A 13,233-nucleotide genomic window follows, 5' to 3' on the forward strand; every position below is an offset into this window, starting at 1 on the left:
GTTAGAAAACGAACGCATTTGACGAAAAAGGATTATCATTGAAAATATACTAATAATTTTTTTTTAATTTAACTTAAATTACATAATTCCAAACGTCACTTTGTCAAAAACTTCCAATAACATTTGTGGATAAAAGAAAATTACATAATTTTTAGTATCTGATTTAAAACAACTAAATATATTATAAAAACTCCCGAGTCCACCCCAGCCTCTCGTCAATCTACTCCATGCCAAGAGTAATCTGCAATATCATCTGCTCCCATATAACACACATGTTATATGATCATCACACATACAACAAACACACAATTGAACAAATAGGGGTAAGCTAACCATAAACAATGATATTTATACAAGAAATTCGTAAATAAAACATGTTCAATAATACTCAACGGCGCATTCAAGTAATACTTAAGTATTATGATCACAATCCATCCTTGGTTTGAATACACAACCCCAAAATCCAACAAATCATACCAAACCAAACATAGCATCACATTCATCTAAAATCTTTAAACATCATGATCATAATCAAGTTTTGGTTTTCCGCGGCCTCTCACCCCACAACAACATCTAGTTTCTTAGAACAGATGGTTCGATATGTCCCACTTAACGCAACCAGACTGTCTCCCTTATCCTTCAAGGAATTATGAGTAAAAATGTCGATGCATCGCACATGAAGCACTATACTTGCAACGAGCCAAAATAAGGGAAAACATCTATCCCCTCCCCACTGCTTCACACAGGCGAGAGAGTACAACACTTGAACCAATCCTCTACCACTGCTTCACACAGGCGAAGAGGACCCATTTCCACTGCTTCACACAGGCGAAAGAGTCTTCACTGGGTTCCTAGGTACGAAAAACCTCACACAACATTTAATTCCACCAAGAGCTTTCAAACAAGGCAAAACACTCCCAACATGCAACCCATGATAATTACATATTGCCAACAAAATATACACCATCACATCATGCATAGGAAATAAACCATAATATAAACACATCAACTTATCAAATAATACATTCATAAACCCAACGAATGACATTCATTCCAACACAATATAACATCACACTCAAGTAATTTTCCTCAAACCACCACTTAAACTCCATACCATGCAACCCATACAAACCAAGAAATACCACCAATCACCTAACTCATATCTTATTTTAATAAAACTACACATTCTAAGTTATACACGAAACGAAAGAAAACCGCTAATTATCCCTGTACGTGAAAAATAAAAGAACCTGCACATAAAAATAACGCATGCAAAAATTATACATGCAGACAAAAATAACGCACACAAAAATAACCTACACATGAAAAGAGAATAAAAACGCTAATTATGCATGCAGTGCTTGGTCTACCACAATCTTCCATTGGCCCCCCACATGCTAAAGCTAAATCGAAAAGAATTTTGTTTTCATAAGACACTTTGTGGTAAATATGAATAGACCCTGACGCATAGAGAATGGAAAGAGAAAATAAAGAACCGCACCGCATTTCAAAAGCAACAAAACAAAAGGTTTTCTAGGTGAAAGAAAATAATACAATAAAAGCATAAGGAAAATGATTTTTTGACTACTAAATTTTGACAACTTTCTCTTACAACCTTAGGTGTTATTTTCTAATTGGTTTTTCATTTTTTCATTTTCTCATTCTCAATATTCCAAAACCATTTAAGAGATGACACCTCATGTGAGAGAAAGTTGTCAAAATTTAGTAGTCAAAATGTCATTGTCCAAAGCATAAATCCATGCAGCTTATTCATGCATTAACTTCTTTTGTGAAAAGGAACAAACGTAGGCCACATATATCCAAGAAAACAAATGTCCCATCCAATCAATTGCCTTCACCCACATATATTCAAGAAAGGTATGCATGCTGGAAAACAAGAAATATAACCCACAAAAAATGTGCATTTACGTATGAAAGATAGTAGAAAAGGAAGAAAGAGAATAAAACAATAAGAAGGTGACTTTTCCTCCATCAATGAACACATTACACTACTAAAGGAGACTTGTACTACAACGTAAAAACACACTTGATGCAGGTTATTCTAAAAACTAATAAATCATTAAAAGTTTCCAAAAACCAAGCTTAGATTTAAAAGACATCAATCCCAATAATTCTTAACAAAACACACATCATAGAACCTTTGGCAACCAAGGGCAGCATAACCAACAAAAGATGACTCAAAACCTGCAGTAAAGTCATCAAAAATAAGATAAAAAAAATGCAACAAGGCATGCATGGCTGCACCATCTTCGTTACTACACCAAAATACCATGTACCCCATCACCATGTATCCAAATAACCACGTAAATAACACTGCACCTATCCCCTTAAAAGTGCCACTGTTCACATAAAACATAAGAGATAAATTAATACTTAAACATCAATAAGTTACCCACACCCTAAAGTCAATACATGGCACATTACAAGCAAAGTAAAGACACTATGCAAACATTAAAACAACCCCTGACAACACAACTACACCATGTCACTGCATTCAAACAACCAAGCATGAAATTAATGGTGTGAAGATAATGCGAATAATCACTCAAACAAAGAACCCCAAAAACTTAAAAGAAAGTTAAATGTATTTGTTACCATGGCAAGGTGCAAAGCTAACGGATGAAGAAAAATAACATAAAGTTGCACCAAGAAAAATGGCTAGTGTATAGGCAATAATGTCCCATCCAAAGAGTAATCTACAATCAATCTATAACAAAACTACACACAAATTGCACCATAAACCCATACCCATCCTCAAAGTCTCATATGTAACCAAACAAAGTTCAACTTCAAAAACAACAAGAGGAGCAACACCCAAACATTTAAGCATATGACCAAATATAACAGATAAAAGTAGAAAAACATTGTTAACTTCCCCTACACTACACATGCATACTTTTCAAGTTTTATTCATCAAGCAAACAAAAAGAAAACAAGAGAAGAAAGCAAGGTTGGCTTCCCCTACCTCATGTAGCAATCCTTCTAGGACTTACACTTCCCGCAGTCTCTTCCTTTCCTCTCCACGCAATATAGGCTGTACAGGTTTCGAACACATACTGTCGCACTAGGAGCCATCACAACAACCACCAAACTACAAGCTTTCTCAACATATATTGTGCACGAATAACATATAGACTTATCTTGTCCATCCACCACAATTAATTAGTTAAAAAAAATAACAAAATGTAAGCTATCTTTTTCTAGCTAACCAAAATCGAACCCTTGCACCCAACAGGTTGAACACATGCATAATCACTAAACAATATACTTTTCCACGTTATAAAATGCACCACTTAAATATATACACATATCTGTAAAATTAAATATAATATTAAAATTTAAAATAATTAAAACAATAACTTACATCACTTAAATAATTATTATAAATACCACAATAACTTAAATCACTCAAATAATAATTATTTCATATTTCATAATTTAATAACCTAATTAAATTAAATAAATCAACAATATTAATCAAGCCATTAATTTTTCTCATGTGTTTTTCTTTAGTCTAATTTTTTTTCCCGGGTCTTACACTAACCAAGACCTGTTCCTCAATCTCTCCTCTCTAACAAGGTCTAGGGGGGTGCATTGTGAGACAACGACATAATCGATCTCACATAATGCTGCAGAAAATCTACTTTGAAAATCTTCTTGTTAAAACAAGACATGTATGTATTAAAATATTAAAGAAATAATTTATGTGTAAACTTGTAATAATCTTGGAAAAACCTAACATGCGTTCGTCTAGATCTTTTGTCAACAAAATCGCCGGCACTCTTTCATATGTGTTTGTTGAAAGATTTCATCAACATGAACTTCACGACTAAGTGTTTCTGTTTGCAAAGAGAAAAAATTATAAAGTAAGCAATTTGTGATACATCATAAATAAATATAAAAGTATATTAAATATGTCGTACCAAACGAATAAAGTGATCATGCACGCTAATAGATCCCCCTATGTGTAATGTTCCACTTTTTCTGATGCACAATTTTTTTAGCTTTATCGCATTTTTCTCGATATGTGGGCATGTTCCACTTTTCCAACAAACCGTTCCAAACAGAAGTTCCTATCCAATCAGGCTTGTTACCTTCTTTTCTAGCTTCTTTAAGCATCTCTGAGAGTATATGAGATGCTCTAGAGTGAAAATTGTTCACAATTCTATCCCCATCCTCAACCCTCCAAGACATAGTTCTCTATGAAGCATAATGAATACATTAAACATGACAATGGGCAGAAAAAATAAAACAAGATGACTATGAGACTATGACATGTTGTCTACTTTGAGGAGTGATGAGACTGTATGAGTGATAAAAATTGTCAGGCCTACAACAATTTTAATAAGATGTTATTTGAATTGAAGAACAAAAATGTTACTTATATACACATAAGAACCACTAGGGAAACAATCCAAACTAAAATTCTCCAAGTATACCTATCTTATTACAAGTATATTTTAGGTTAAAGGGTTAGAGAAGAATAATATATATATATATATAAACAGCTTAAGAATAATTCATATGATTGTTTAGAATAATAAGATAGAAAGTTTCTATTCAAATGATCAAGGTCAAGAGTCTAGAGAGTGTCGCAATGCAACCACACACAGTCACATAAATAGTTAAGTAATTTGCCAAACTTAGAATGAGATATAAAATTGGAAACTAAAATCTTTAATTTTGAGGTAATAAAAAATAGTTGTTACCCATAGTCAAACAGTTGCTAAATAGTCTTTAAATTTCTGTTTTGAAATTAAAAAAAGTATGACATGAAGAGATTTAAGGTCATAAGATTATGCCAAAATGTGATGCACACATAACAACCACTTTGAGTCCTTTGTTTGATCACTGTCAACAAATAATTATTTACTCATTTGATATTATAATAAACTTAGAATGGATCAAGCCTCAATAAATATATGTATGTATCCAATAATATTTTTTATACATCAGCAACATGAAATCCTTTTGCATATCCACTATAAAATGGACTAACACTAAAGAAGGGGCTGATTCTAGTGTCACCACAACAAACAACCAAAAAACTGAAATGGGATTCACACATCATCTCATATTCAAGCATCAAAAAATGAAAACAAGTCAAAGTAAAGGACTCCTCGAACGTGCAGAATGCAACACCAAAAGGTGAAACACATTACAACATTGCAACATCAAAAGCTGAAACACATGACACCAAAACCCAAAACACACATTCAGTTGAATATAAAGTTTAGTCACTCCGACACTTTGCATGTTGTAGTTATGAATAATGTTTAATCTTACCGAAATTGGTTCTGAAATTTCTACTTCAAGCTAATTGTAAAACTACTTACACTTCTGGAAATGTGTTACAAAATCAGAAACAAGTTACAACAGGTAGCAAAGTAATAAATGCATAAATTCTGTAAACTAACTTTAATGAACACCTTAAATCGTTGGAAGAAAAAAGCCTTCTCTCCTTTAGGGATATCTCCCCATTTTAACCATGGCTCATCGAATTGTTGTTTATTGGTGACTGTGATGGCCTTTGATGCAACTTTTGATGGATAAAACCTACATACCAAAAGAAATTCAAATAGGTCAAGTGATTAGAATGTAGTAAATTCAGCTACTAAAATAAATTCTATACACAATAATTATATTCTTATCCTCCTCCCATAAGACGTATCATAGGACGCTCACCAACCTCCTTTTGCACATCAATATCACTAACTACTGAATTTGAATATGTCCTTGGGATGTGTGTTAAAGGTGTCGGTGCAACATCTGCTGCAGGAGTTGATGGATTAGAACCAACAATGGGGGAAAGGGATGAGGTGCATTGATTAACTAGTGGTACCATAGATGGGGCAACATGGGCTACTGGTCCACTCAATCCAACAATAGGGGGAAGTATTGGTGTCAACCCAGCAACATTCATTGCTGGTGGGGTGGTTGCACTGATGGGGGCATTAGGTGGTGTAGTAAATGTAGTAGGTGTAGTAGGTTGAGTGGATGATGGAGGTAGATTGTCTATACGAGATAACAATTTTATCACATACGATTTTTCCCTTTCTCTTTTCCCTTATTGGCACGAGGGGATGGGGGACGAGGACGACTCAAACCTCTTGATGACATCTACAAGTATAAATTAAATTTTACCACTTATATGTTAAACTAAGCACCACAAACAATAAAGTAAATAATTATACATAATAAAAAGTACATCAACATTAATTATATGGTATAAGTTCTTTACAACAAATGAGTCCAAAATACATCTACTTAACATGCCTACATCTATTTAGAGCTAGAGATGTCAAATTCATCTTTATAATCATCTTCACTTTCTCCTTCTCCTTCTTCATTGCCTTCTTCCCATTCATTTGTTTCTTCATTCATATGACCTTCAACTAATGATACATTGATGATGTCCACTTCTTCAGATCCACTTGTAAATCTTATAACCCGACAACTTTTTCAACTTCAATGATGTCATTAACATGTGAAATTTACTCAACTTGGTATGGCACTTCGACTTATACATCAGTACAATCTATATGACCTCTAGGCTTCGTTTTTATTGCAACACATCAACCATGTTTGTTTGTGTGTGATGATGGATATGGTACATAATACAATTGTCGTACATTATGTGCAATGATAAAAGGATTAAATAACATATATCTTTTATCCATTCGAATATCCACAACACCATATTAAATCCACTCTTGTACCCCTTCTTGATGGATCAAACCAATCATAATAAGACAATACAATTTTCTTTTTAGATGTTGAAGAATTGTACTCCACCTTATACATGTGTTGAATCACACTATGGAAATCATTTTCACTTCCTTCTATAAGCCCTTTTACATTGAACCCCACTATTTATTGTTCTCTTTCCCTGGCTCTATGCACAAGTATGGAATTGGTACCCATTCACAAAGAAGGTGTGCCTCTTTTACACACCTTAAAGGACCTAGTGATAAATCTCTAAGATGTTGGTTCCTCACACTTAAAGGATCATTATGAACCTACAAATATAAAAGGTGTGAATTTATTAAATGAATGATTAAAAAAGGCATTTAGAAGTAATTTGAAGAATTTGATGATACATACTTGTTCCCTAAAACCACAATGAGAAATTTGCATGTATATGAGTCGAAGCATTTGACTCAATTATTTGATTAAATTGTAAGAAGGAGCTGTCCACAACAATGATGATATTAGGTCACTAATAATTTAATAATATCAATAAAATATTTTGAAAAATAATCTTGTGTTGGTCTTACTCAAGGTATGGTTTGACTTCATAAGCCAACTTTAATTCTTCATCAGTTAACCAATGAGTCAATTCCCTCCCAGAGCGACGATCAAGTTGGTCAAAGATGGATAACATTGACATATCCCTTTCACTTTCAATGTCAGCCTCATTCCTAGTACTTTGTTGACTTAACATATATTTGTTGAAATAATGGGAACAACAATGAGTTGTCTCATGATGCAAATATGAAGCACAAATAGATCCTTCAACTCTAGCTTTATTCTTAACTAATCGTTTGGCATATCCCATGAATATATAGTTATGAAAGAAATATGTTAGGATTGAAATTATAAATGAAAAATCTGAAGACTAAGATCTCATGTTGTTACCTTTCAAATGGGTAGATCCACCTCTATTGAACTGGTCCACCTAGTTTTGCTTCATATGCTATATGGAAAGGCAAATGTTCCATAGAATCAAAGAAAGCTGGGGGGAAATATTCTTTCCAACTTGCAAAGAATTATAGAAATGTTTTGTTCCATCCTAGTAAGCTCCTCCTCCTCCAATGTCGTACAACACAAGTTTTTAAAAAAATGACTTACCTCAGTTAAAGGATTTATAACATGATTTGGCAAAAAACTGAATGCTATAGGAAGTAAACATTCCATTAAAAATATGACAATCATGACTTTTCATCCCAATCACTCTACATTTGTTGATATCAACACTTCTTGACAAGTTGGAAGAATATATGTCAGGCATCCTAAGATCTTTTAGCCATTAACACACATGTTTTACTTGGTCTTATGAAAGTGTGTAATTTGCTTTTGGCTTGAAAATCTTTCCATTGGGATGTGACTTTAGCTCTAAGTCTGTTCGCTTACAATACAAATTTAAGTCCATTCGGGCCTTCTCATTGTTTATTGTCTTCCCACTCACATTCATCACGATGTTAAAAAGGTTGTCAAAGTAATTTTTTTCAATATGCATAACATCAAGATTATGTCTAAATAAATTATCTTTCTAACATCAATATCTTTCTAAATAGATTATGTCATTTCTCCTACAATTTATGTTAAGGCATACGTTCTTTGTAACCTTTGAATAATTGGCAAATAAAACATTGCCTTTACAGGAACTTGTTTTTTGATACTTGCTCCCGTGTTTTGCTGTTGATATCTTGGCTTATGACAAAATTTGCATTCAAGCAATGCCACAAATTCAGCTTCCATGGTGGATGCATCAATGACAAACTACTTCGCACTTTTTCATGAAATCGCTCCTCTAGCTAATAGATACACATAACCAAATGTAGTCTTACTTGTATCCATACAACCAACAAAGTCTGAATCTGTATAACCTATCACTTAAAGGTGATCGGATTTTCAATAAGTAAGCATGTGATTCTTTGTTCCTTGTAGGTATCTTAAAACTTTCTTTGCATCTTTCCAATGCTCCAGTCCTAGATTACTCTGGTATCTACATGGCATACCAACTGTAAAGCTAATATCTGGCCTTGTACATGTTTGAGCATACATCAAACTCCCAACAACAGATGCATAAGGGATATTTTCAATCTATTTCGTTCCAAATCATTTTTTGGACAGTGCATGAGACTAAACTTGTCTCCTTTCTATATTGGAACAGGAGATGCTAAACATTTATCCATTCTGAATCTCTCTAAAACTTTATTAATATATGTGTTTCATGATAAACCTAACAGTCCTTATGATCTATCACGAAATATTTCTATTTCTATCACATAGTATGTCTCACCCATATCTTTCATTTCAAAGTTATTGGAGAGAAACCTCTTAGTCTCACTTAATAGACCAAGATCATTAGTCGCAAGTAAAAAATATAAACTTACTCCTACTGACCTTCAGATATATATGCTTATCAATAGTGTTTTTCGTAAATTCAAAGGACACAATAATATCATTGAACTTAAGATACCATTGTCGAGAAGCTTGCTTAAGTTCATATATTGATCTTTCAAGTTTACACACCATATGTTCCTTTCCTTCTTTCGTGAACCCCACCAGTTGGTCCATATAAATATCCTCTTCTAAATCCTTATTCAGAAAAGTAGTTTTAACATGCATTTGATGCAACTCAAGATCATAATGAGCTACTAATGTCATGATAATTCTAAAAGAATCTTTCTTAGAAACAGACGAATATGTTTCCTTATAGTCAATGCCATCTTTCTAAGTAAAACCTTTGGCAATAAGTCGGGCCTTGTAATGTTCGATATTGCCTTCAGAGTCACGCTTGGTCTTAAAGACCCATTTACACCCAACTCTTTTGTATCCTTCTAGCAATTCCACAAGGTCCCACATGTCATTATGTGTCATTGATTTAAGCTCATCTAACTACTTATCAGAATTATCACCATTAATGGCTTTTGAAAATGAAACTAGATCATTATCAATACTTAAGTCATTCTCTAACTCTTGTAGATAAACCACACAGTCATTCGAAATAACAGACTTTTTATCTCTGTGAGATCTTCTTAATACTATTTCTTGTGGTTGTTCTACTACCCTGACACCACCACAGTCTTGTATCCCTGCCTTGGTATTTAAAATGCCATTTATTCTTCTATGCACCAATTGATTTAAGCCAACTCTCCAAGCCGACTAGTTACACTTAGGATAACATATACCAACCACTACAATATTTTATATCTCAGCTACATTACCATTAGCATGCAGATTTTCCAATCCATTCTTTTGTTCTACTCTTATGTCGTTAAACATGTTTCTCTCTAACCCTTCAGATATGCAATTTCAATCAATTTTCACTAATTTCTCAATACCACCTCATGCTAAAAGTTATCATCATCCCACCCAAACCATCACACTTTAATCCTTCAGAATGCCACTGGTGCAAAGTTGTCGCCCAATGGTACACTATAGTTCGCCAGGCAGTGCATCAGACCTAGAAATTCTCAAGATCTGTTACACTTGCTAAGGTCTGCCAGTATCCCCTATTCGAATTTCTCTGTCCAATTCTCCTCTGTTTTGTAGACGAACACAACCACAATGGCACAATATTCAATTCTAACTATTATCTAGCAAGATTCTAGTGAAATTTCCTAATAATTGAACTCGAATAATTAAACCCCCAATTTGCCAACCCTAAAATTTGTTCATATCAAATGTTATCCAATTCATTTCTAATCTCAAGCGAATTCAACTATTTTAGCCTCCAATAGCCAACAACTGAATAACTCACTCATTTCCCGATTAAAAACCAACCCATAACCATAAAAAATATAAGAATAGAGACATACTGCTCGCGTCGCCTGGCGGTTTGATCATCACCGCTAGGCCCTTCATTCAAAAACCCAAAAACTGGGTTGGCATACATGTTTCGCCTGGCGGTCAGGCTCGTATCGCTAGGCGGTTCATCATCTGGGACCCTGAAACAGGTAAGAAATGCATGAGTCACTTGGCGGCAGTTCATCGCCCGCTAGGTGGTTTCTGGAAAAATTCCAGAAACACAAATTTCAAGCGAAAACAGAGAATGATCATACATATACATGCTATAATTCATACAGTTACGCAAAAACATAAAGAGAACGTAGTCCAGCTCCTCTAACCTAAATTCCTTAGCATAAACTTGGAGGTTCTTGGCTTCTTCTTTGATCAAAAGGGACGCCCCTTACTTTCCCACTTTAGCTCTCATTCTCACTCAATTATCAGAGTACACTCTCCAATTTCGTACTCCTCTCACTAAGCAGCTAGGTTTTTCTCTACCCTTTCACCTTCTTACCAAAACTAATTTTGGCAAAAAGAAAGTGAAATTTGGTTCTACCAAGATTTGAACCTATAACCATGCCAATGTTAATTCAGTACATAACCATCCAACCAATTCATGTTTCGTGATAATTCTTACTCATTTAAGAATATAATATCACACAACACAACCAACATATTATATAAACAAATACATAATTAAAATAACAAACAAATGGCATACATAGGACTTGAACGCAAGTCCTCTCACATAATTAAGTACTCTCAACCATTTGAGCTAGTACTTTTTCACATCATAACAATCAACATTTAATGCCATAAAAGCTCCACTACCCGCATTTATTAATTTATTAATTATTTAATGAATTAAATTTAGCAAATCTTACATGAAAAGCGTAAATATTCAATGCTTTACTTTAATTCAATTTGCAATTAAATCATTCAATGCCAATCAGATGCAATTGATAAAATAAAATCATGTAATAGTGATTTGCTTTCATTCAATGCACTTGATCACATACATGTAACAGTGAAAAGCACACAATTCCAATTAAAATTAAAGCACAATGGGACGCAATTATTCAATGGTAGCAAAATTCGATTCTCGTTCAATCTTCACACAACGGATGCAATTTTCTCAACGCAATTTCACAGACGCAATTAAAATTATGGTATTCGCATTCAATCTTTAAAGCAGCGGAAAACATAAAACCCCTTAAAACCTTTAATTAGAGTTTATAATTTTAGAAATTCCCTAAATTCATAATTAGGGTTTATCTAATTAGGAAACATTATCACATAAATGAAGAATCATAAATCCTATAACACATGCTTTGATACCACAAGTGAAACAATTAAGGATCTTTAAGATTTAAGATTCTCACACAATAAAACACAATAGAGCACTAACCTTGATCCGTAAGAGATCCTGTGAGGATGCGTTCTTGATAGGTTACTGTGAAAAGAACCTTATGGCTAGAGACAGAACCTCAATTCCTTTTATAAACCAATTCCCATCAAGTTGGTTTTTATTTTATCTTTATTTTATTTTATTATCACTTCCCATAATAACCAATAGGTCTTTAAATTTTATTAAATCACAATTAGACCCATCATAATATTTCAAATGAGTCACATAATAGAATTAATTCATTAATTAATTCTAACATCCATCCACACAACAATCAATCCTGTTAGCATCTAATCCCAACTTCGACGCTAACCTTTTAGCATCATAGTAACTTTTAGGCAAACCTGTTTTGATGGGTGTTACATCTAGATGGATTTTGGAAATAAACTTTAAGCATTGTTCAGAAACATTCCAATTAGACTTGCAAGCTAATAGGCTGACACATCTTGATAATTTGGAGTTTGATGCCTTTTCATACATTGCGTATTTGCAACCAACAAAAGATTATGAAATCTTTAAGTTTCTTCATTTGGAGCTTCTTCCATGTTAATTTAAGTTGCTGGTTGGAATGAATCTTGTTGCCCAAGAGCATCATGCACCATGTCTTGCATTGACATAAATTGGTCATTTTGTGAATGACCGTGTCCACGATTCCTTCCCAAACCCATGCAAGTATTAACATTATCCAAATCACCTTCTAGCATTTGTTCACCATGATCCTCCCAAACCCAACAATTAGGCTTGAAACCATGTTTATAGAGGTGAACCTTCACAATTCTTTCCTCCAAAATCCTTGTACAGTTGCACTTACTACATGGACATCGAACTTCCCCATCATTGTGATAACAATATTTTCGGCAAAAGACTCTTTCAAAGCACCTCTTCCTATATAACACCTATCATGCATCCATCCACGATTTGATGGAAATTGATCCATGTTCTATTTATACACCAACAAAAAATCAGCCAATTTTTAAGACCATGCTCTATGTATAGAGTAACATACAAGAGGCAAACACTCACCAACTGAACAACAAGTAACTACTTCTAATTATTTGACAGTTACAATTGCAATTGTCCTATAGGAACATATGACCTACTAAGGCTACATACTAATAGGCCTAATAAGGCTTAGTTTGTACATAATAATTTATTTTTTTCGTTTTTTCTAAAGTATGGGAGAGGGGACAACAATCCTTGCTATCAAAACTAATTCAGACTATTGTTGTCCAGTTTTGCTGTAAAAATTGGTTCACTGTTTGAACAATTTTATGTTAAATACATTGTTC

The sequence above is a fragment of the Vigna unguiculata genome, chromosome 8 (assembly GCF_037176805.1).
Source record: "Vigna unguiculata cultivar grain cowpea cultivar isolate G323 ecotype 2 chromosome 8, ASM3717680v1, whole genome shotgun sequence".
NCBI classification, from domain to species: domain Eukaryota; kingdom Viridiplantae; phylum Streptophyta; class Magnoliopsida; order Fabales; family Fabaceae; genus Vigna; species Vigna unguiculata.